The following is a 24,137-nucleotide window of genomic DNA, read 5'->3' as shown; positions in this document are numbered from 1 at the left end:
AAACCTCACGATATACATAAACATTTTACAGAACAGAAATTTAAGTTGTGCAGAACTGATCAAATAAACGTTCAGTGGTCCCCTCCACTACTGTCATCAGCTTCAATGATATCCAAGTTCGACATTTCTTCTTCCTCTCCACAGGCAATCAGTGTTTTGAAAATACGTTGGTTGTCAGTCGCAAATAAGGAAAAAGCGCCTTGAAGTCTTGAGCTTTCGACTTCTTAATCTTGGGAATATGAAGGAATGACTCGATGTGTGCATTAATTATACTTTATAAACCTCACGATATACATTAACTTTTTACAGGACAGAAAATTAAGTTGTGCAGAACTGATCAAATAAACGTTCAGTGGTCCCCTCCACTACTGTCGTCAGCTTCAATGATATCCAAGTTCGACCTTTCTTCTTCCTCTCCACAGGCAATCAGTGTTTTGAAAATACGTTGGTTGTCAGTCGTCAAATAAGGAAAAAGCGCCTTGAGGTCTTGAGCTTTCTACTTCTTAATCTTGGGAATATGAAGGAATGACTCGATGTGTGCATTAATTATACTTTATAAACCTCACGATATACATTAACTTTTTACAGAACAGAAAATTAAGTTGTGCAGAACTGATCAAATAAATGTTCAGTGGTCCCCTCCACTACTGTCGTCAGCTTCAATGTTATCCAAGTTCGACCTTTCTTCTTCCTCTCCACAGGCAATCAGTGTTTTGAAAATACATTGGTTGTCAGTCGTCAAATAAGGAAAAAGCGCCTTGAGGTCTTGAGTTTTCGACTTCTTAATCTTGGGAATATGAAGGAATGACTCGATGTGTGCATTAATTATACTTTATAAACCTCACGATATACATTAACTTTTTACAGAACAGAAAATTAAGTTGTGCAGAACTGATCAAATAAACGTTCAGTGGTCCCCTCCACTACTGTCGTCAGCTTCAATGATATCCAAGTTCGACCTTTCTTCTTCCTCTCCACAGGCAATCAGTGTTTTGAAAATACGTTGGTTGTCAGTCGTCAAATAAGGAAAAAGCGCCTTGAGGTCTTGAGCTTTCTACTTCTTAATCTTGGGAATATGAAGGAATGACTCGATGTGTGCATTAATTATACTTTATAAACCTCACGATATACATTAACTTTTTACAGAACTGAAAATTAAGTTGTGCAGAACTGATCAAATAAACGTTCAGTGGTCCCCTCCACTACTGTCGTCAGCTTCAATGATATCCAAGTTCGACCTTTCTTCTTCCTCTCCACAGGCAATCAGTGTTTTGAAAATACGTTGGTTGTCAGTCGTCAAATAAGGAAAAAGTGCCTTGAGGTCTTGAGCTTTCGACTTCTTAATCTTGGGAATATGAAGGAATGACTCGAAGTGTGCATTAATTATACTTTATAAACCTCACGATATACATTAACTTTTTACAGAACAGAAAATTAAGTTGTGCAGAACTGATCAAATAAACGTTCAGTGGTCCCCTCCACTACTGTCGTCAGCTTCAATGATATCCAAGTTCGACCTTTCTTCTTCCTATCCACAGGCAATCAGTGTTTTGAAAATACGTTGGTTGTCAGTCGTCAAATAAGGAAAAAGCGCCTTGAGGTCTTGAGCTTTCGACTTCTTAATCTTGGGAATATGAAGGAATGACTCGATGTGTGCATTAATTATACTTTATAAACCTCACGATATACATAAACTTTTTACAGAACAGAAATTTAAGTTGTGCAGAACTGATCAAATAAACGTTCAGTGGTCCCCTCCACTACTGTCATCAGCTTCAATGATATCCAAGTTCGACATTTCTTCTTCCTCTCCACAGGCAATCAGTGTTTTGAAAATACGTTGGTTGTCAGTCGCAAATAAGGAAAAAGCGCCTTGAAGTCTTGAGCTTTCGACTTCTTAATCTTGGGAATATGAAGGAATGACTCGATGTGTGCATTAATTATACTTTATAAACCTCACGATATACATTAACTTTTTACAGGACAGAAAATTAAGTTGTGCAGAACTGATCAAATAAACGTTCAGTGGTCCCCTCCACTACTGTCGTCAGCTTCAATGATATCCAAGTTCGACCTTTCTTCTTCCTCTCCACAGGCAATCAGTGTTTTGAAAATACGTTGGTTGTCAGTCGTCAAATAAGGAAAAAGCGCCTTGAGGTCTTGAGCTTTCTACTTCTTAATCTTGGGAATATGAAGGAATGACTCGATGTGTGCATTAATTATACTTTATAAACCTCACGATATACATTAACTTTTTACAGAACAGAAAATGAAGTTGTGCAGAACTGATCAAATAAATGTTCAGTGGTCCCCTCCACTACTGTCGTCAGCTTCAATGTTATCCAAGTTCGACCTTTCTTCTTCCTCTCCACAGGCAATCAGTGTTTTGAAAATACATTGGTTGTCAGTCGTCAAATAAGGAAAAAGCGCCTTGAGGTCTTGAGTTTTCGACTTCTTAATCTTGGGAATATGAAGGAATGACTCGATGTGTGCATTAATTATACTTTATAAACCTCACGATATACATTAACTTTTTACAGAACAGAAAATTAAGTTGTGCAGAACTGATCAAATAAACGTTCAGTGGTCCCCTCCACTACTGTCGTCAGCTTCAATGATATCCAAGTTCGACCTTTCTTCTTCCTCTCCACAGGCAATCAGTGTTTTGAAAATACGTTGGTTGTCAGTCGTCAAATAAGGAAAAAGCGCCTTGAGGTCTTGAGCTTTCTACTTCTTAATCTTGGGAATATGAAGGAATGACTCGATGTGTGCATTAATTATACTTTATAAACCTCACGAAATACATTAACTTTTTACAGAACAGAAAATTAAGTTGTGCAGAACTGATCAAATAAACGTTCAGTGGTCCCCTCCACTATTGTCGTCAGCTTCAATGTTATCCAAGTTCGACCTTTCTTCTTCCTCTCCACAGGCAATCAGTGTTTTGAAAATACATTGGTTGTCAGTCGTCAAATAAGGAAAAAGCGCCTTGAGGTCTTGAGTTTTCGACTTCTTAATCTTGGGAATATGAAGGAATGACTGGATGTGTGCATTAATTATACTTTATAAACCTCACGATATACATTAACTTTTTACAGAACAGAAAATTAAGTTATGCAGAACTGATCAAATAAACGTTCAGTGGTCCCCTCCACTACTGTCGTCAGCTTCAATGATATCCAAGTTCGACCTTTCTTCTTCCTCTCCACAGGCAATCAGTGTTTTGAAAATACGTTGGTTGTCAGTCGTCAAATAAGGAAAAAGCGCCTTGAGGTCTTGAGCTTTCGACTTCTAAATCTTGGGAATATGAAGGAATGACTCGATGTGTGCATTAATTATACTTTATAAACCTCACGATATACATTAACTTTTTACAGAACAGATAATTAAGTTGTGCAGAACTGATCAAATAAACGTTCAGTGGTCCCCTCCACTACTGTCGTCAGCTTCAGTGATATCCAAGTTCGACTTTCATCTTCCTCTTTACAGGCAATCAGTGTTTTGAAAATACGTTGGTTGACAGTCGTCAAATAAGGAAAATGCGCCTTGAGGTCTTGAGCTTTCGACTTCTTAAACTTGGGAATATGAAGGAATGACTCGATGTGTGCATTAATTATACTTTATAAACCTCACGATATACATTAACTTTTTACAGAACAGAAAATTAAGTTGTGCAGAACTGATCAAATAAACGTTCAGTGGTCCCCTCCACTACTGTCGTCAGCTTCAATGATATCCAAGTTCGACCTTTCTTCTTCCTCTCCACAGGCAATCAGTGTTTTGAAAATACGTTGGTTGTCAGTCGTCAAATAAGGAAAAAGCGCCATGAGGTCTTGAGCTTTCGACTTCTTAATCTTGGGAATATGAAGGAATGACTCGATGTGTGCATTAATTATACTTTATAAACCTCACGATATACATTAACATTTTACAGAACAGAAATTTAAGTTGTGCAGAACTGATCAAATAAACGTTCAGTGGTCCCCTCCACTACTGTCGTCAGCTTCAATGATATCCAAGTCGACCTTTCTTCTTCCTCTCCGCAGGCAATCAGTGTTTTGAAAATACGTTGGTTGTCAGTCGCCAAATAAGGAAAAAGCGCCTTGAGGTCTTGAGCTTTCGACTTCTTAATCTTGGGAATATGGAGGAATGACTCGATGTGTGCATTAATTATACTTTATAAACCTCACGATATACATTAACTTTTTACAGAACAGAAAATTAAGTTGTGCAGAACTGATCAAATAAACGTTCAGTGATCCCCTCCACTACTGTCGTCAGCTTCAATGATATCCAGGTTCGACCTTTCTTCTTCCTCTCCACAGGCAATCAGTGTTTTGAAAATACGTTGGTTGTCAGTCGTCAAATAAGGAAAAAGCGCCTTGAGGTCTTGAGCTTTCGACTTCTTAATCTTGGGAATATGAAGGAATGACTCGATGTGTGCATTAATTATACTTTATAAACCTCACGATATACATTAACTTTTTACAGAACAGAAAATTAAGTTGTGCAGAACTGATCAAATAAACGTTCAGTGATCCCCTCCACTACTGTCGTCAGCTTCAATGATATCCAAGTTCGACCTTTCTTCTTCCTCTCCACAGGCAATCAGTGTTTTGAAAATACGTTGGTTGTCAGTCGCCAAATAAGGAAAAAGCGCCTTGAGGTCTTAAGCTTTCGACTTCTTAATCTTGGGAATATGAAGGAATGACTCGATGTGTGCATTATTATACTTTATAAACCTCACGATATACATTAACTTTTTACAGAACATAAAATTAAGTTGTGCAGAACTGATCAAATAAACGTTCAGTGATCCCCTCCACTACTGTCGTCAGCTTCAATGATATCCAAGTTCGACCTTTCTTCTTCCTCTCCACAGGCAATCAGTGTTTTGAAAATACGTTGGTTGTCAGTCGTCAAATAAGGAAAAAGCGCCTTGAGGTCTTGAGCTTTCGACTTCTTAATCTTGGGAATATGAAGGAATGACTCGATGTGTGCATTAATTATACTTTATAAACCTCACGATATACATTAACTTTTTACAGAACAGAAAATTAAGTTGTGCAGAACTGATCAAATAAACGTTCAGTGGTCCCCTCCACTACTGTCGTCAGCTTCAATGATATGCAAGTTCGACCTTTCTTCTTCCTCTCCACAGGCAATCAGTGTTTTGAAAATACGTTGGTTGTCAGTCGTCAAATAAGGAAAAAGCGCCTTGAGGTCTTGAGCTTTCGACTTCTTAATCTTGGGAATATGAAGGAATGACCCGATGTGTGCATTAATTATACTTTATAAACCTCACGATATACATTAACTTTTTACAGAACAGAAAATTAAGTTGTGCAGAACTGATCAAATAAACGTTCAGTGGTCCCCTCCACTACTGTCGTCAGCTTCAATGATATCCAAGTTCGACCTTTCTTCTTCGTCTCCACAGGCAATCAGTGTTTTGAAAATACGTTGGTTGTCAGTCGTCAAATAAGGAAAAAGTGCCTTGAGGTCTTGAGCTTTCGACTTCTTAATCTTGGGAATATGAAGGAATGACTCGAAGTGTGCATTAATTATACTTTATAAACCTCACGATATACATTAACTTTTTACAGAACAGAAAATTAAGTTGTGCAGAACTGATCAAATAAAAGTTCAGTGGTCCCCTCCACTACTGTCGTCAGCTTCAATGATATCCAAGTTCGACCTTTCTTCTTCCTCTCCACAGGCAATCAGTGTTTTGAAAATACGTTGGTTGTCAGTCGCCAAATAAGGAAAAAGCGCCTTGAGGTCTTAAGCTTTCGACTTCTTAATCTTGGGAATATGAAGGAATGACTCGATGTGTGCATTATTATACTTTATAAACCTCACGATATACATTAACTTTTTACAGAACATAAAATTAAGTTGTGCAGAACTGATCAAATAAACGTTCAGTGATCCCCTCCACTACTGTCATCAGCTTCAATGATATCCAAGTTCGACCTTTCTTCTTCCTCTCCACAGGCAATCAGTGTTTTGAAAATACGTTGGTTGTCAGTCGTCAAATAAGGAAAAAGCGCCTTGAGGTCTTGAGCTTTCGACTTCTTAATCTTGGGAATATGAAGGAATGACTCGATGTGTGCATTAATTATACTTTATAAACCTCACGATATACATTAACTTTTTACAGAACAGAAAATTAAGTTGTGCAGAACTGATCAAATAAACGTTCAGTGGTCCCCTCCACTACTGTCGTCAGCTTCAATGATATGCAAGTTCGACCTTTCTTCTTCCTCTCCACAGGCAATCAGTGTTTTGAAAATACGTTGGTTGTCAGTCGTCAAATAAGGAAAAAGCGCCTTAAGGTCTTGAGCTTTCGACTTCTTAATCTTGGGAATATGAAGGAATGACCCGATGTGTGCATTAATTATACTTTATAAACCTCACGATATACATTAACTTTTTACAGAACAGAAAATTAAGTTGTGCAGAACTGATCAAATAAACGTTCAGTGGTCCCCTCCACTACTGTCGTCAGCTTCAATGATATCCAAGTTCGACCTTTCTTCTTCCTCTCCACAGGCAATCAGTGTTTTGAAAATACGTTGGTTGTCAGTCGTCAAATAAGGAAAAAGTGCCTTGAGGTCTTGAGCTTTCGACTTCTTAATCTTGGGAATATGAAGGAATGACTCGAAGTGTGCATTAATTATACTTTATAAACCTCACGATATACATTAACTTTTTACAGAACAGAAAATTAAGTTGTGCAGAACTGATCAAATAAACGTTCAGTGGTCCCCTCCACTACTGTCGTCAGCTTCAATGATATCCAAGTTCGACCTTTCTTCTTCCTATCCACAGGCAATCAGTGTTTTGAAAATACGTTGGTTGTCAGTCGTCAAATAAGGAAAAAGCGCCTTGAGGTCTTGAGCTTTCGACTTCTTAATCTTGGGAATATGAAGGAATGACTCGATGTGTGCATTAATTATACTTTATAAACCTCACGATATACATAAACTTTTTACAGAACAGAAATTTAAGTTGTGCAGAACTGATCAAATAAACGTTCAGTGGTCCCCTCCACTACTGTCATCAGCTTCAATGATATCCAAGTTCGACATTTCTTCTTCCTCTCCACAGGCAATCAGTGTTTTGAAAATACGTTGGTTGTCAGTCGCAAATAAGGAAAAAGCGCCTTGAAGTCTTGAGCTTTCGACTTCTTAATCTTGGGAACATGAAGGAATGACTCGATGTGTGCATTGATTATACTTTATAAACCTCACGATATACATTAACTTTTTACAGAACAGAAAATTAAGTTGTGCAGAACTGATCAAATAAACGTTCAGTGGTCCCCTCCACTACTGTCGTCAGCTTCAATGATATCCAAGTTCGACCTTTCTTCTTCCTCTCCACAGGCAATCAGTGTTTTGAAAATACGTTGGTTGTCAGTCGTCAAATAAGGAAAAAGCGCCTTGAGGTCTTGAGCTTTCTACTTCTTAATCTTGGGAATATGAAGGAATGACTCGATGTGTGCATTAATTATACTTTATAAACCTCACGATATACATTAACTTTTTACAGAACAGAAAATTAAGTTGTGCAGAACTGATCAAATAAATGTTCAGTGGTCCCCTCCACTACTGTCGTCAGCTTCAATGATATCCAAGTTCGACCTTTCTTCTTCCTCTCCACAGGCAATCAGTGTTTTGAAAATACGTTGGTTGTCAGTCGTCAAATAAGGAAAAAGCGCCTTGAGGTCTTGAGCTTTCGACTTCTTAATCTTGGGAATATGAAGGAATGACTCGATGTGTGCATTAATTATACTTTATAAACCTCACGATATACATAAACTTTTTATAGAACAGAAATTTAAGTTGTGCAGAAGTGATCAAATAAACGTTCAGTGGTCCCCTCCACTACTGTCGTCAGCTTCAATAATATCCAAGTTCGACCTTTCTTCTTCCTCTCCACAGGCAATCAGTGTTTTAAAAATACGTTGGTTGTCAGTCGTCAAATAAGGAAAAAGCGTCTTGAGGTCTTGAGCTTTTGACTTCTTAATCTTGGGAGTATGAAGGAATGACTCGAAGTGTGCATTAATTATCCTTTATAAACCTCACGATATACATTAACTTTTTACAGAACAGAAAATTAAGTTGTGCAGAACTGATCAAATAAACGTTCAGTGATCCCCTCCACTACTGTCGTCAGCTTCAATGATATCCAAGTTCGACCTTTCTTCTTCCTCTCCACAGGCAATCAGTGTTTTGAAAATACGTTGGTTGTCAGTCGTCAAATAAGGAAAAAGCGCCTTGAGGTCTTGAGCTTTCGACTTCTTAATCTTGGGAATATGAAGGAATGACTCGATGTGTGCATTAATTATACTTTATAAACCTCACGATATACATTAACTTTTTACAGAACAGAAAATTAAGTTGTGCAGAACTGATCAAATAAACGTTCAGTGGTCCCCTCCACTGCTGTCGTCAGCTTCAATGTTATCCAAGTTCGACCTTTCTTCTTCCTCTCCACAGGCAATCAGTGTTTTGAAAATACGTAGGTTGTCAGTCGTCAAATAAGGAAAAAGCGCCTTGAGGTCTTGAGTTTTCGACTTCTTAATCTTGGGAATATGAAGGAATGACTCGATGTGTGCATTAATTATACTTTATAAACCTCACGATATACATTAACTTTTTACAGAACAGAAAATTAAGTTGTGCAGGACTGATCAAATAAACGTTCAGTGGTCCCCTCCACTACTGTCGTCAGCTTCAATGATATCCAAGTTCGACCTTTCTTCTTCCTCTCCACAGGCAATCAGTGTTTTGAAAATACGTTGGTTGTCAGTCGTCAAATAAGGAAAAAGCGCCTTGAGGTCTTGAGCTTTCGACTTCTAAATCTTAGGAATATGAAGGAATGACTCGATGTGTGCATTAATTATACTTTATAAACCTCACGATATACATTAACTTTTTACAGAACAGAAAATTAAGTTGTGCAGAGCTGATCAAATAAACGTTGAGTGGTCCCCTCCACTACTGTCGTCAGCTTCAATGATATCCAAGTTCGACCTTTCTTCTTCCTCTCCACAGGCAATCAGTGTTTTGAAAATACGTTGGTTGTCAGTCGTCAAATAAGGAAAAAGCGCCTTGAGGTCTTGAGCTTTCGACTTCTAAATCTTGGGAATATGAAGGAATGACTCGATGTGTGCATTAATTATACTTTATAAACCTCACGATATACATTAACTTTTTACAGAACAGATAATTAAGTTGTGCAGAACTGATCAAATAAACGTTCAGTGATCCCCTCCACTACTGTCGTCAGCTTCAGTGATATCCAAGTTCGACCTTTCATCTTCCTCTCCACAGGCAATCAGTGTTTTGAAAATACGTTGGTTGACAGTCGTCAAATAAGGAAAATGCGCCTTGAGGTCTTGAGCTTTCGACTTCTTAAACTTGGGAATATGAAGGAATGACTCGATGTGTGCATTAATTATACTTTATAAACCTCACGATATACATTAACTTTTTACAGAACAGAAAATTAAGTTGTGCAGAACTGATCAAATAAACGTTCAGTGGTCCCCTCCACTACTGTCGTCAGCTTCAATGATATCCAAGTTCGACCTTTCTTCTTCCTCTCCACAGGCAATCAGTGTTTTGAAAATACGTTGGTTGTCAGTCGTCAAATAAGGAAAAAGAGCCTTGAGGTCTTGAGCTTTCGACTTCTTAATCTTGGGAATATGAAGGAATGACTCGATGTGTGCATTAATTATACTTTATAAACCTCACGATATACATTAACATTTTACAGAACAGAAATTTAAGTTGTGCAGAACTGATCAAATAAACGTTCAGTGGTCCCCTCCACTACTGTCGTCAGCTTCAATGATATCCAAGTCGACCTTTCTTCTTCCTCTCCGCAGGCAATCAGTGTTTTGAAAATACGTTGGTTGTCAGTCGCCAAATAAGGAAAAAGCGCCTTGAGGTCTTGAGCTTTCGACTTCTTAATCTTGGGAATATGAAGGAATGACTCGATGTGTGCATTAATTATACTTTATAAACCTCACGATATACATTAACTTTTTACAGAACAGAAAATTAAGTTGTGCAGAACTGATCAAATAAACGTTCAGTGATCCCCTCCACTACTGTCGTCAGCTTCAATGATATCCAGGTTCGACCTTTCTTCTTCCTCTCCACAGGCAATCAGTGTTTTGAAAATACGTTGGTTGTCAGTCGTCAAATAAGGAAAAAGCGCCTTGAGGTCTTGAGCTTTCGACTTCTTAATCTTGGGAATATGAAGGAATGACTCGATGTGTGCATTAATTATACTTTATAAACCTCACGATATACATTAACTTTTTACAGAACAGAAAATTAAGTTGTGCAGAACTGATCAAATAAACGTTCAGTGATCCCCTCCACTACTGTCGTCAGCTTCAATGATATCCAAGTTCGACCTTTCTTCTTCCTCTCCACAGGCAATCAGTGTTTTGAAAATACGTTGGTTGTCAGTCGCCAAATAAGGAAAAAGCGCCTTGAGGTCTTAAGCTTTCGACTTCTTAATCTTGGGAATATGAAGGAATGACTCGATGTGTGCATTATTATACTTTATAAACCTCACGATATACATTAACTTTTTACAGAACATAAAATTAAGTTGTGCAGAACTGATCAAATAAACGTTCAGTGATCCCCTCCACTACTGTCGTCAGCTTCAATGATATCCAAGTTCGACCTTTCTTCTTCCTCTCCACAGGCAATCAGTGTTTTGAAAATACGTTGGTTGTCAGTCGTCACATAAGGAAAAAGCGCCTTGAGGTCTTGAGCTTTCGACTTCTTAATCTTGGGAATATGAAGGAATGACTCGATGTGTGCATTAATTATACTTTATAAACCTCACGATATACATTAACTTTTTACAGAACAGAAAATTAAGTTGTGCAGAACTGATCAAATAAACGTTCAGTGGTCCCCTCCACTACTGTCGTCAGCTTCAATGATATGCAAGTTCGACCTTTCTTCTTCCTCTCCACAGGCAATCAGTGTTTTGAAAATACGTTGGTTGTCAGTCGTCAAATAAGGAAAAAGCGCCTTGAGGTCTTGAGCTTTCGACTTCTTAATCTTGGGAATATGAAGGAATGACCCGATGTGTGCATTAATTATACTTTATAAACCTCACGATATACATTAACTTTTTACAGAACTGAAAATTAAGTTGTGCAGAACTGATCAAATAAACGTTCAGTGGTCCCCTCCACTACTGTCGTCAGCTTCAATGATATCCAAGTTCGACCTTTCTTCTTCCTCTCCACAGGCAATCAGTGTTTTGAAAATACGTTGGTTGTCAGTCGTCAAATAAGGAAAAAGTGCCTTGAGGTCTTGAGCTTTCGACTTCTTAATCTTGGGATTATGAAGGAATGACTCGAAGTGTGCATTAATTATACTTTATAAACCTCACGATATACATTAACTTTTTACAGAACAGAAAATTAAGTTGTGCAGAACTGATCAAATAAACGTTCAGTGGTCCCCTCCACTACTGTCATCAGCTTCAATGATATCCAAGTTCGACCTTTCTTCTTCCTATCCACAGGCAATCAGTGTTTTGAAAATACGTTGGTTGTCAGTCGTCAAATAAGGAAAAAGCGCCTTGAGGTCTTGAGCTTTCGACTTCCTAATCTTGGGAATATGAAGGAATGACTCGATGTGTGCATTAATTATACTTTATAAACCTCACGATATACATAAACTTTTTACTGAACAGAAATTTAAGTTGTGCAGAACTGATCAAATAAACGTTCAGTGGTCCCCTCCACTACTGTCATCAGCTTCAATGATATCCAAGTTCGACATTTCTTCTTCCTCTCCACAGGCAATCAGTGTTTTGAAAATACGTTGGTTGTCAGTCGCAAATAAGGAAAAAGCGCCTTGAAGTCTTGAGCTTTCGACTTCTTAATCTTGGGAATATGAAGGAATGACTCGATGTGTGCATTAATTATACTTTATAAACCTCACGATATACATTAACTTTTTACAGAACAGAAAATTAAGTTGTGCAGAACTGATCAAATAAACGTTCAGTGGTCCCCTCCACTACTGTCGTCAGCTTCAATGATATCCAAGTTCGGCCTTTCTTCTTCCTCTCCACAGGCAATCAGTGTTTTGAAAATACGTTGGTTGTCAGTCGTCAAACAAGGAAAAAGCGCCTTGAGGTCTTGAGCTTTCGACTTCTTAATCTTGGGAATATGAAGGAATGACTCGATGTGTGCATTAATTATACTTTATAAACCTCACGATATACATAAACTTTTTATAGAACAGAAATTTAAGTTGTGCAGAAGTGATCAAATAAACGTTCAGTGGTCCCCTCCACTACTGTCGTCAGCTTCAATTATATCCAAGTTCGACCTTTCTTCTTCCTCTCCACAGGCAATCAGTGTTTTGAAAATACGTTGGTTGTCAGTCGTCAAATAAGGAAAAAGCGCCTTGAGGTCTTGAGCTTTCGACTTCCTAATCTTGGGAATATGAAGGAATGACTCGATGTGTGCATTAATTATACTTTATAAACCTCACGATATACATTAACTTTTTACAGAACAGAGAATTAAGTTGTGCAGAACTGATCAAATAAACGTTCAGTGGTCCCCTCCACTACTGTCGTCAGCTTCAATGTTATCCAAGTTCGACCTTTCTTCTTCCTCTCCACAGGCAATCAGTGTTTTGAAAATACGTAGGTTGTCAGTCGTCAAATAAGGAAAAAGCGCCTTGAGGTCTTGAGTTTTCGACTTCTTAATCTTGGGAATATGAAGGAATGACTCGATGTGTGCATTAATTATACTTTATAAACCTCACGATATACATTAACTTTTTACAGAACAGAAAATTAAGTTGTGCAGGACTGATCAAATAAACGTTCAGTGGTCCCCTCCACTACTGTCGTCAGCTTCAATGATATCCAAGTTCGACCTTTCTTCTTCCTCTCCACAGGCAATCAGTGTTTTGAAAATACGTTGGTTGTCAGTCGTCAAATAAGGAAAAAGCGCCTTGAGGTCTTGAGCTTTCGACTTCTAAATCTTGGGAATATGAAGGAATGACTCGATGTGTGCATTAATTATACTTTATAAACCTCACGATATACATTAACTTTTTACAGAACAGAAAATTAAGTTGTGCAGAGCTGATCAAATAAACGTTGAGTGGTCCCCTCCACTACTGTCGTCAGCTTAAATGATATCCAAGTTCGACCTTTCTTCTTCCTCTCCACAGGCAATCAGTGTTTTGAAAATACGTTGGTTGTCAGTCGTCAAATAAGGAAAAAGCGCCTTGAGGTCTTGAGCTTTCGACTTCTTAATCTTGGGAATATGAAGGAATGACCCGATGTGTGCATTAATTATACTTTATAAACCTCACGATATACATTAACTTTTTACAGAACAGAAAATTAAGTTGTGCAGAACTGATCAAATAAACGTTCAGTGGTCCCCTCCACTACTGTCGTCAGCTTCAATGATATCCAAGTTCGACCTTTCTTCTTCCTCTCCACAGGCAATCAGTGTTTTGAAAATACGTTGGTTGTCAGTCGTCAAATAAGGAAAAAGTGCCTTGAGGTCTTGAGCTTTCGACTTCTTAATCTTGGGAATATGAAGGAATGACTCGAAGTGTGCATTAATTATACTTTATAAACCTCACGATATACATTAACTTTTTACAGAACAGAAAATTAAGTTGTGCAGAACTGATCAAATAAACGTTCAGTGGTCCCCTCCACTACTGTCATCAGCTTCAATGATATCCAAGTTCGACCTTTCTTCTTCCTATCCACAGGCAATCAGTGTTTTGAAAATACGTTGGTTGTCAGTCGTCAAATAAGGAAAAAGCGCCTTGAGGTCTTGAGCTTTCGACTTCTTAATCTTGGGAATATGAAGGAATGACTCGATGTGTGCATTAATTATACTTTATAAACCTCACGATATACATAAACTTTTTACAGAACAGAAATTTAAGTTGTGCAGAACTGATCAAATAAACGTTCAGTGGTCCCCTCCACTACTGTCATCAGCTTCAATGATATCCAAGTTCGACATTTCTTCTTCCTCTCCACAGGCAATCAGTGTTTTGAAAATACGTTGGTTGTCAGTCGCAAATAAGGAAAAAGCGCCTTGAAGTCTTGAGCTTTCGACTTCTTAATCTTGGGAATATGAAGGAATGACTCGATGTGTGCATTAATTATACTTTATAAACCTCACGATATACATTAACTTTTTACAGAACAGAAAATTAAGTTGTGCAGAACTGATCAAATAAACGTTCAGTGGTCCCCTCCACTACTGTCGTCAGCTTCAATGATATCCAAGTTCGACCTTTCTTCTTCCTCTCCACAGGCAATCAGTGTTTTGAAAATACGTTGGTTGTCAGTCGTCAAATAAGGAAAAAGCGCCTTGAGGTCTTGAGCTTTCGACTTCTTAATCTTGGGAATATGAAGGAATGACTCGATGTGTGCATTAATTATCCTTTATAAACCTCACGATATACATTAACTTTTTACAGAACAGAAAATTAAGTTGTGCAGAACTGATCAAATAAACGTTCAGTGATCCCCTCCACTACTGTCGTCAGCTTCAATGATATCCAAGTTCGACCTTTCTTCTTCCTCTCCACAGGCAATCAGTGTTTTGAAAATACGTTGGTTGTCAGTCGTCAAATAAGGAAAAAGCGCCTTGAGGTCTTGAGCTTTCGACTTCCTAATCTTGGGAATATGAAGGAATGACTCGATGTGTGCATTAATTATACTTTATAAACCTCACGATATACATTAACTTTTTACAGAACAGAAAATTAAGTTGTGCAGAACTGATCAAATAAACGTTCAGTGGTCCCCTCCACTACTGTCGTCAGCTTCAATGTTATCCAAGTTCGACCTTTCTTCTTCCTCTCCACAGGCAATCAGTGTTTTGAAAATACGTAGGTTGTCAGTCGTCAAATAAGGAAAAAGCGCCTTGAGGTCTTGAGTTTTCGACTTCTTAATCTTGGGAATATGAAGGAATGACTCGATGTGTGCATTAATTATACTTTATAAACCTCACGATATACAATAACTTTTTACAGAACAGAAAATTAAGTTGTGCAGGACTGATCAAATAAACGCTCAGTGGTCCCCTCCACTACTGTCGTCAGCTTCAATGATATCCAAGTTCGACCTTTCTTCTTCCTCTCCACAGGCAATCAGTGTTTTGAAAATACGTTGGTTGTCAGTCGTCAAATAAGGAAAAAGCGCCTTGAGGTCTTGAGCTTTCGACTTCTAAATCTTGGGAATATGAAGGAATGACTCGATGTGTGCATTAATTATACTTTATAAACCTCACGATATACATTAACTTTTTACAGAACAGAAAATTAAGTTGTGCAGAGCTGATCAAATAAACGTTGAGTGGTCCCCTCCACTACTGTCGTCAGCTTAAATGATATCCAAGTTCGACCTTTCTTCTTCCTCTCCACAGGCAATCAGTGTTTTGAAAATACGTTGGTTGTCAGTCGTCAAATAAGGAAAAAGCGCCTTGAGGTCTTGAGCTTCCGACTTCTTAATCTTGGGAATATGAAGGAATGACTCGATGTGTGCATTAATTATACTTTATAAACCTCACGATATACATTAACTTTTTACAGAACAGAAAATTAAGTTGTGCAGAACTGATCAAATAAACGTTCAGTGGTCCCCTCCACTACTGTCGTCAGCTTCAATGATATCCAAGTTCGACCTTTCTTCTTCCTCTCCACAGGCAATCAGTGTATTGAAAGTACGTTGGTTGTCAGTCGTCAAATAAGGAAAAAGCGCCTTGAGGTCTTGAGCTTTCGACTTCTTAATCTTGGGAATATGAAGGAATGACTCGATGTGTGCATTAATTATACTTCATAAACCTCACGATATACATTAACTTTTTACAGAACAGAAAATTAAGTTGTGCAGAACTGATCAAATAAACGTTCAGTGGTCCCCTCCACTACTGTTGTCAGCTTCAATGATATCCAAGTTCGACCTTTCTTCTTCCTCTCCACAGGCAATCAGTGTTTTGAAAATACGTTGGTTGTCAGTCGTCAAATAAGGAAAAAGCGCCTTGAGGTCTTGAGCTTTCGACTTCTTAATCTTGGGAATATGAAGGAATGACTCGATGTGTGCATTAATTATACTTTATAAACCTCACGATATACATTAAGCTTTTACAGAACAGAAAATTAAGTTGTGCAGAACTGATCAAATAAACGTTCAGTGGTCCCCTCCACTACTGTCATCAGCTTCAGTGATATCCAAGTTCGACCTTTCTTCTTCCTCTCCACAGGCAATCAGTGTTTTGAAAATACGTTGGTTGTCAGTCGTCAAATAAGGAAAAAGCGCCTTGAGGTCTTGAGCTTTCGACTTCTTAATCTTGGGAATATGAAGGAATGACTCGATGTGTGCATTAATTATACTTTATAAACCTCACGATATACATTAACTTTTTACAGAACAGAAAATTAAGTTGTGCAGAACTGATCAAATAAACGTTCAGTGGTCCCCTCCACTACTGTCGTCAGCTTCAATGATATCCAAGTTCGACCTTTCTTCTTCCTCTCCACAGGCAATCAGTGTTTTGAAAATACGTTGGTTGTCAGTCGTCAAATAAGGAAAAAGCGCCTTGAGGTCTTGAGCTTTCGACTTCTTAATCTTGGGAATATGAAGGAATGACTCGATGTGTGCATTAATTATACTTTATAAACCTCACGATATACATTAACTTTTTACAGAAGAGAAAATTAAGTTGTGCAGAACTGATCAAATAAACGTTCAGTGGTCCCCTCCACTACTGTCGTCAGCTTCAATGATATCCAAGTTCGACCTTTCTTCTTCCTCTCCACAGGCAATCAGTGTTTTGAAAATACGTTGGTTGTCAGTCGTCAAATAAGGAAAAAGCGCCTTGAGGTCTTGAGCTTTCTACTTCTTAATCTTGGGAATATGAAGGAATGACTCGATGTGTGCATTAATTATACTTTATAAACCTCACGATATACATTAACTTTTTACAGAACAGAAAATTAAGTCGTGCAGAACTGATCAAATAAACGTTCAGTGGTCCCCTCCAGTACTGTCGTCAGCTTCAGTGATATCCAAGTTCGACCTTTCTTCTTCCTCTCCACAGGCAATCAGTGTTTTGAAAATACGTTGGTTGACAGTCGTCAAATAAGGAAAATGCGCCTTGAGGTTTTGAGCTTTCGACTTCTTAATCTTGGGAATATGAAGGAATGACTCGATGTGTGCATTAATTATACTTTATAAACCTCACGATATACATTAACTTTTTACAGAACAGAAAATTAAGTTGTGCAGAACTGATCAAATAAACGTTCAGTGGTCCCCTCCACTACTGTCGTCAGCTTCAATGATATCCACGTTCGACCTTTCTTCTTCCTCTCCACAGGCAATCAGTGTTTTGAAAATACGTTGGTTGTCAGTCGTCAAATAAGGAAAAAGCGCCTTGAGGTCTTGAGCTTTCGACTTCTTAATCTTGGGAATATGAAGGAATGACTCGATGTGTGCATTAATTATACTTTATAAACCTCACGATATACATTAACTTTTTAGAGAACAGAAAATTAAGTTGTGCAGAACTGATCAAATAAACATTCAGTGGTCCCCTCCACTACTGTCGTCAGCTTCAATGATATCCAAGTTCGACCTTTCTTCTTCCTCTCCACAGGCAATCAGTGTTTTGAAAATACGTTGGTTGTCAGTCGTCAAATAAGGAAAAAGCGCCTTGAGGTCTTGAGCTTTCGACTTCTTAATCTTGGGAATATGAAGGAATGAGTCGATGTGTGCATTAATTATACTTCATAAACCTCACGATATACATTAACTTTTTACAGAACAGAAAATTAAGTTGTGCAGAACTGATCAAATAAACGTTCAGTGGTCCCCTCCACTACTGTCGTCAGCTTCAGTGATATCCAAGTTCGACCTTTCTTCTTCCTCTCCACAGGCAATCAGTGATTTGAAAATACGTTGGTTGTCAGTCGTCAAATAAGGAAAAAGCGCCTTGAGGTCTTGAGCTTTCGACTTCTTAATCTTGGGAATATGAAGGAATGACTCGATGTGTGCATTAATTATACTTTATAAACCTCACGATATACATAAACTTTTTACAGAACAGAAATTTAAGTTGTGCAGAACTGATCAAATAAACGTTCAGTGGTCCCCTCCACTACTGTCATCAGCTTCAATGATATCCAAGTTCGACATTTCTTCTTCCTCTCCACAGGCAATCAGTGTTTTGAAAATACGTTGGTTGTCAGTCGCAAATAAGGAAAAAGCGCCTTGAAGTCTTGAGCTTTCGACTTCTTAATCTTGGGAATATGAAGGAATGACTCGATGTGTGCATTAATTATACTTTATAAACCTCACGATATACATTAACTTTTTACAGAACAGAAAATTAAGTTGTGCAGAACTGATCAAATAAACGTTCAGTGGTCCCCTCCACTACTGTCGTCAGCTTCAATGATATCCAAGTTCGACCTTTCTTCTTCCTCTCCACAGGCAATCAGTGTTTTGAAAATACGTTGGTTGTCAGTCGTCAAATAAGGAAAAAGCGCCTTGAGGTCTTGAGCTTTCGACTTCTTAATCTTGGGAATATGAAGGAATGACTCGATGTGTGCATTAATTATCCTTTATAAACCTCACGATATACATTAACTTTTTACAGAACAGAAAATTAAGTTGTGCAGAACTGATCAAATAAACGTTCAGTGATCCCCTCCACTACTGTCGTCAGCTTCAATGATATCCAAGTTCGACCTTTCTTCTTCCTCTCCACAGGCAATCAGTGTTTTGAAAATACGTTGGTTGTCAGTCGTCAAATAAGGAAAAAGCGCCTTGAGGTCTTGAGCTTTCGACTTCCTAATCTTGGGAATATGAAGGAATGACTCGATGTGTGCATTAATTATACTTTATAAACCTCACGATATACATTAACTTTTTACAGAACAGAAAATTAAGTTGTGCAGAACTGATCAAATAAACGTTCAGTGGTCCCCTCCACTACTGTCGTCAGCTTCAATGGTATCCAAGTTCGACCTTTCTTCTTCCTCTCCACAGGCAATCAGTGTTTTGAAAATACGTAGGTTGTCAGTCGTCAAATAAGGAAAAAGCGCCTTGAGGTCTTGAGTTTTCGACTTCTTAATCTTGGGAATATGAAGGAATGACTCGATGTGTGCATTAATTATACTTTATAAACCTCACGATATACATTAACTTTTTACAGAACAGAAAATTAAGTTGTGCAGGACTGATCAAATAAACGTTCAGTGGTCCCCTCCACTACTGTCGTCAGCTTCAATGATATCCAAGTTCGACCTTTCTTCTTCCTCTCCACAGGCAATCAGTGTTTTGAAAATACGTTGGTTGTCAGTCGTCAAATAAGGAAAAAGCGCCTTGAGGTCTTGAGCTTTCGACTTCTAAATCTTGGGAATATGAAGGAATGACTCGATGTGTGCATTAATTATACTTTATAAACCTCACGATATACATTAACTTTTTACAGAACAGAAAATTAAGTTGTGCAGAGCTGATCAAATAAACGTTCAGTGGTCCCCTCCACTACTGTCGTCAGCTTAAATGATATCCAAGTTCGACCTTTCTTCTTCCTCTCCACAGGCAATCAGTGTTTTGAAAATACGTTGGTTGTCAGTCGTCAAATAAGGAAAAAGCGCCTTGAGGTCTTGAGCTTTCGACTTCTTAATCTTGGGAATATGAAGGAATGACTCGATGTGTGCATTAATTATACTTTATAAACCTCACGGTATACATTAACTTTTTACAGAACAGAAAATTAAGTTGTGCAGAACTGATCAAATAAACGTTCAGTGGTCCCCTCCACTACTGTCGTCAGCTTCAATGATATCCAAGTTCGACCTTTCTTCTTCCTCTCCACAGGCAATCAGTGTATTGAAAGTACGTTGGTTGTCAGTCGTCAAATAAGGAAAAAGCGCCTTGAGGTCTTGAGCTTTCGACTTCTTAATCTTGGGAATATGAAGGAATGACTCGATGTGTGCATTAATTATACTTCATAAACCTCACGATATACATTAAGCTTTTACAGAACAGAAAATTAAGTTGTGCAGAACTGATCAAATAAACGTTCAGTGGTCCCCTCCACTACTGTCATCAGCTTCAGTGATATCCAAGTTCGACCTTTCTTCTTCCTCTCCACAGGCAATCAGTGTTTTGAAAATACGTTGGTTGTCAGTCGTCAAATAAGGAAAAAGCGCCTTGAGGTCTTGAGCTTTCGACTTCTTAATCTTGGGAATATGAAGGAATGACTCGATGTGTGCATTAATTATACTTTATAAACCTCACGATATACATTAACTTTTTACAGAACAGAAAATTAAGTTGTGCAGAACTGATCAAATAAACGTTCAGTGGTCCCCTCCACTACTGTCGTCAGCTTCAATGATATCCAAGTTCGACCTTTCTTCTTCCTCTCCACAGGCAATCAGTGTTTTGAAAATACGTTGGTTGTCAGTCGTCAAATAAGGAAAAAGCGCCTTGAGGTCTTGAGCTTTCGACTTCTTAATCTTGGGAATATGAAGGAATGACTCGATGTGTGCATTAATTATACTTTATAAACCTCACGATATACATTAACATTTTACAGTACAGAAAATTAAGTTGTGCAGAACTGATCAAATAAACGTTCAGTGGTCCCCTCCACTACTGTCGTCAGCTTCAATGATATCCAAGTTCGACCTTTCTTCTTCCTCTCCACAGGCTATCAGTGTTTTGAAAATACGTTGGTTGTCAGTCGTCAAATAAGGAAAAAGCGCCTTGAGGTCTTGAGCTTTCGACTTCTTAATCTTGGGAATATGAAGGAATGACTCGATGTGTGCATTAATTATACTTTATAAACCTCACGATATACATTAACTTTTTACAGAACAGAAAATTAAGTTGTGCAGAACTGATCAAATAAACGTTCAGTGGTCCCCTCCAGTACTGTCGTCAGCTTCAGTGATATCCAAGTTCGACCTTTCTTCTTCCTCTCCACAGGCAATCAGTGTTTTGAAAATACGTTGGTTGACAGTCGTCAAATAAGGAAAATGCGCCTTGAGGTTTTGAGCTTTCGACTTCTTAATCTTGGGAATATGAAGGAATGACTCGATGTGTGCATTAATTATACTTTATAAACCTCACGATATACATTAACTTTTTACAGAACAGAAAATTAAGTTGTGCAGAACTGATCAAATAAACGTTCAGTGGTCCCCTCCCCTACTGTCGTCAGCTTCAATGATATCCACGTTCGACCTTTCTTCTTCCTCTCCACAGGCAATCAGTGTTTTGAAAATACGTTGGTTGTCAGTCGTCAAATAAGGAAAAAGCGCCTTGAGGTCTTGAGCTTTCGACTTCTTAATCTTGGGAATATGAAGGAATGACTCGATGTGTGCATTAATTATACTTTATAAACCTCACGATATACATTAACTTTTTAGAGAACAGAAAATTAAGTTGTGCAGAACTGATCAAATAAACATTCAGTGGTCCCCTCCACTACTGTCGTCAGCTTCAATGATATCCAAGTTCGACCTTTCTTCTTCCTCTCCACAGGCAATCAGTGTTTTGTAAATACGTTGGTTGTCAGTCGTCAAATAAGGAAAAAGCGCCTTGAGGTCTTGAGCTTTCGACTTCTTAATCTTGGGAATATGAAGGAATGAGTCGATGTGTGCATTAATTATACTTCATAAACCTCACGATATACATTAACTTTTTACAGAACAGAAAATTAAGTTGTGCAGAACTGATCAAATAAACGTTCAGTGGTCCCCTCCACTACTGTCGTCAGCTTCAGTGATATCCAAGTTCGACCTTTCTTCTTCCTCTCCACAGGCAATCAGTGATTTGAAAATACGTTGGTTGTCAGTCGTCAAATAAGGAAAAAGCGCCTTGAGGTCTTGAGCTTTCGACTTCTTAATCTTGGGAATATGAAGGAATGACTCGATGTGTGCATTAATTATACTTTATAAACCTCACGATATACATTAAGTTTTTGCAGAACAGAAAATTAAGATGTGCAGAACTGATCAAATAAATGTTCAGTGGTCCCCTCCACTACTGTCGTCAGCTTCAGTGACATCCAAGTTCGACCTTTCTTCTTCCTCTCCACAGGCAATCAGTGTTTTGAAAATACGTTGGTTGGCAGTCGTCAAATAAGGAAAAAGCGCCTTGAGGTCTTGAGCTTTCGACTTCTTAATCTTGGGAATATGAAGGAATGACTCGATGTGTGCATTAATTATACTTTACAAACCTCACGATATACATTAACTTTTTACAGAACAGAAAATTAAGTTGTGCAGAACTGATCAAATAAACGTTCAGTGGTCCCCTCCACTACTGTCATCAGCTTGAATGTTATCCAAGTTCGACCTTTCTTCTTCCTCTCCACAGGCAATCAGTGTTTTGAAAATACGTTGGTTGTCAGTCGTCAAATAAGGAAAAAGCGCCTTGAGGTCTTGAGCTTTCGACTTCTTAATCTTGGGAATATGAAGGAATGACTCGATGTGTGCATTAATTATACTTTATAAACCTCACGACATACATTAACTTTTTACAGAACAGAAAATTAAGTTGTGCAGAACTGATCAAATAAACGTTCAGTGGTCCCCTCCACTATTGTCGTCAGCTTCAATGTTATCCAAGTTCGACCTTTCTTCTTCCTCTCCACAGGCAATCAGTGTTTTGAAAATACGTTGGTTGTCAGTCGTCAAATAAGGAAAAAGCGCCTTGAGGTCTTGAGTTTTCGACTTCTTAATCTTGGGAATATGAAGGAATGACTCGATGTGTGCATTAATTATACTTTATAAACCTCACGATATACATTAACTTTTTACAGAACAGAAAATTAAGTTGTGCAGAACTGATCAAATAAACGTTCAGTGGTCCCCTCCACTACTGTCGTCAGCTTCAATGATATCCAAGTTCGACCTTTCTTCTTCCTCTCCACAGGCAATCAGTGTTTTGAAAATACGTTGGTTGTCAGTCGTCAAATAAGGAAAAAGCGCCTTGAGGTCTTGAGCTTTCGACTTCTTAATCTTGGGAATATGAAGGAATGACTCGATGTGTGCATTAATTATACTTTATAAACCTCACGATATACATTAACTTTTTACAGAAGAGAAAATTAAGTTGTGCAGAACTGATCAAATAAACGTTCAGTGGTCCCCTCCACTACTGTCGTCAGCTTCAATGATATCCAAGTTCGACCTTTCTTCTTCCTCTCCACAGGCTATCAGTGTTTTGAAAATACGTTGGTTGTCAGTCGTCAAATAAGGAAAAAGCGCCTTGAGGTCTTGAGCTTTCGACTTCTTAATCTTGGGAATATGAAGGAATGACTCGATGTGTGCATTAATTATACTTTATAAACCTCACGATATACATTAACTTTTTACAGAACAGAAAATTAAGTCGTGCAGAACTGATCAAATAAACGTTCAGTGGTCCCCTCCAGTACTGTCGTCAGCTTCAGTGATATCCAAGTTCGACCTTTCTTCTTCCTCTCCACAGGCAATCAGTGTTTTGAAAATACGTTGGTTGACAGTCGTCAAATAAGGAAAATGCGCCTTGAGGTTTTGAGCTTTCGACTTCTTAATCTTGGGAATATGAAGGAATGACTCGATGTGTGCATTAATTATACTTTATAAACCTCACGATATACATTAACTTTTTACAGAACAGAAAATTAAGTTGTGCAGAACTGATCAAATAAACGTTCAGTGGTCCCCTCCACTACTGTCGTCAGCTTCAATGATATCCACGTTCGACCTTTCTTCTTCCTCTCCACAGGCAATCAGTGTTTTGAAAATACGTTGGTTGTCAGTCGTCAAATAAGGAAAAAGCGCCTTGAGGTCTTGAGCTTTCGACTTCTTAATCTTGGGAATATGAAGGAATGACTCGATGTGTGCATTAATTATACTTTATAAACCTCACGATATACATTAACTTTTTAGAGAACAGAAAATTAAGTTGTGCAGAACTGATCAAATAAACATTCAGTGGTCCCCTCCACTACTGTCGTCAGCTTCAATGATATCCAAGTTCGACCTTTCTTCTTCCTCTCCACAGGCAATCAGTGT

This window comes from Schistocerca piceifrons, chromosome 6 (genome assembly GCF_021461385.2).
Source record: "Schistocerca piceifrons isolate TAMUIC-IGC-003096 chromosome 6, iqSchPice1.1, whole genome shotgun sequence".
Classification (NCBI taxonomy): Eukaryota; Metazoa; Arthropoda; class Insecta; order Orthoptera; family Acrididae; genus Schistocerca; species Schistocerca piceifrons.
The sequence above is the reverse complement of the archived record's forward strand: the minus strand, read 5'-3'. Positions refer to the sequence as shown.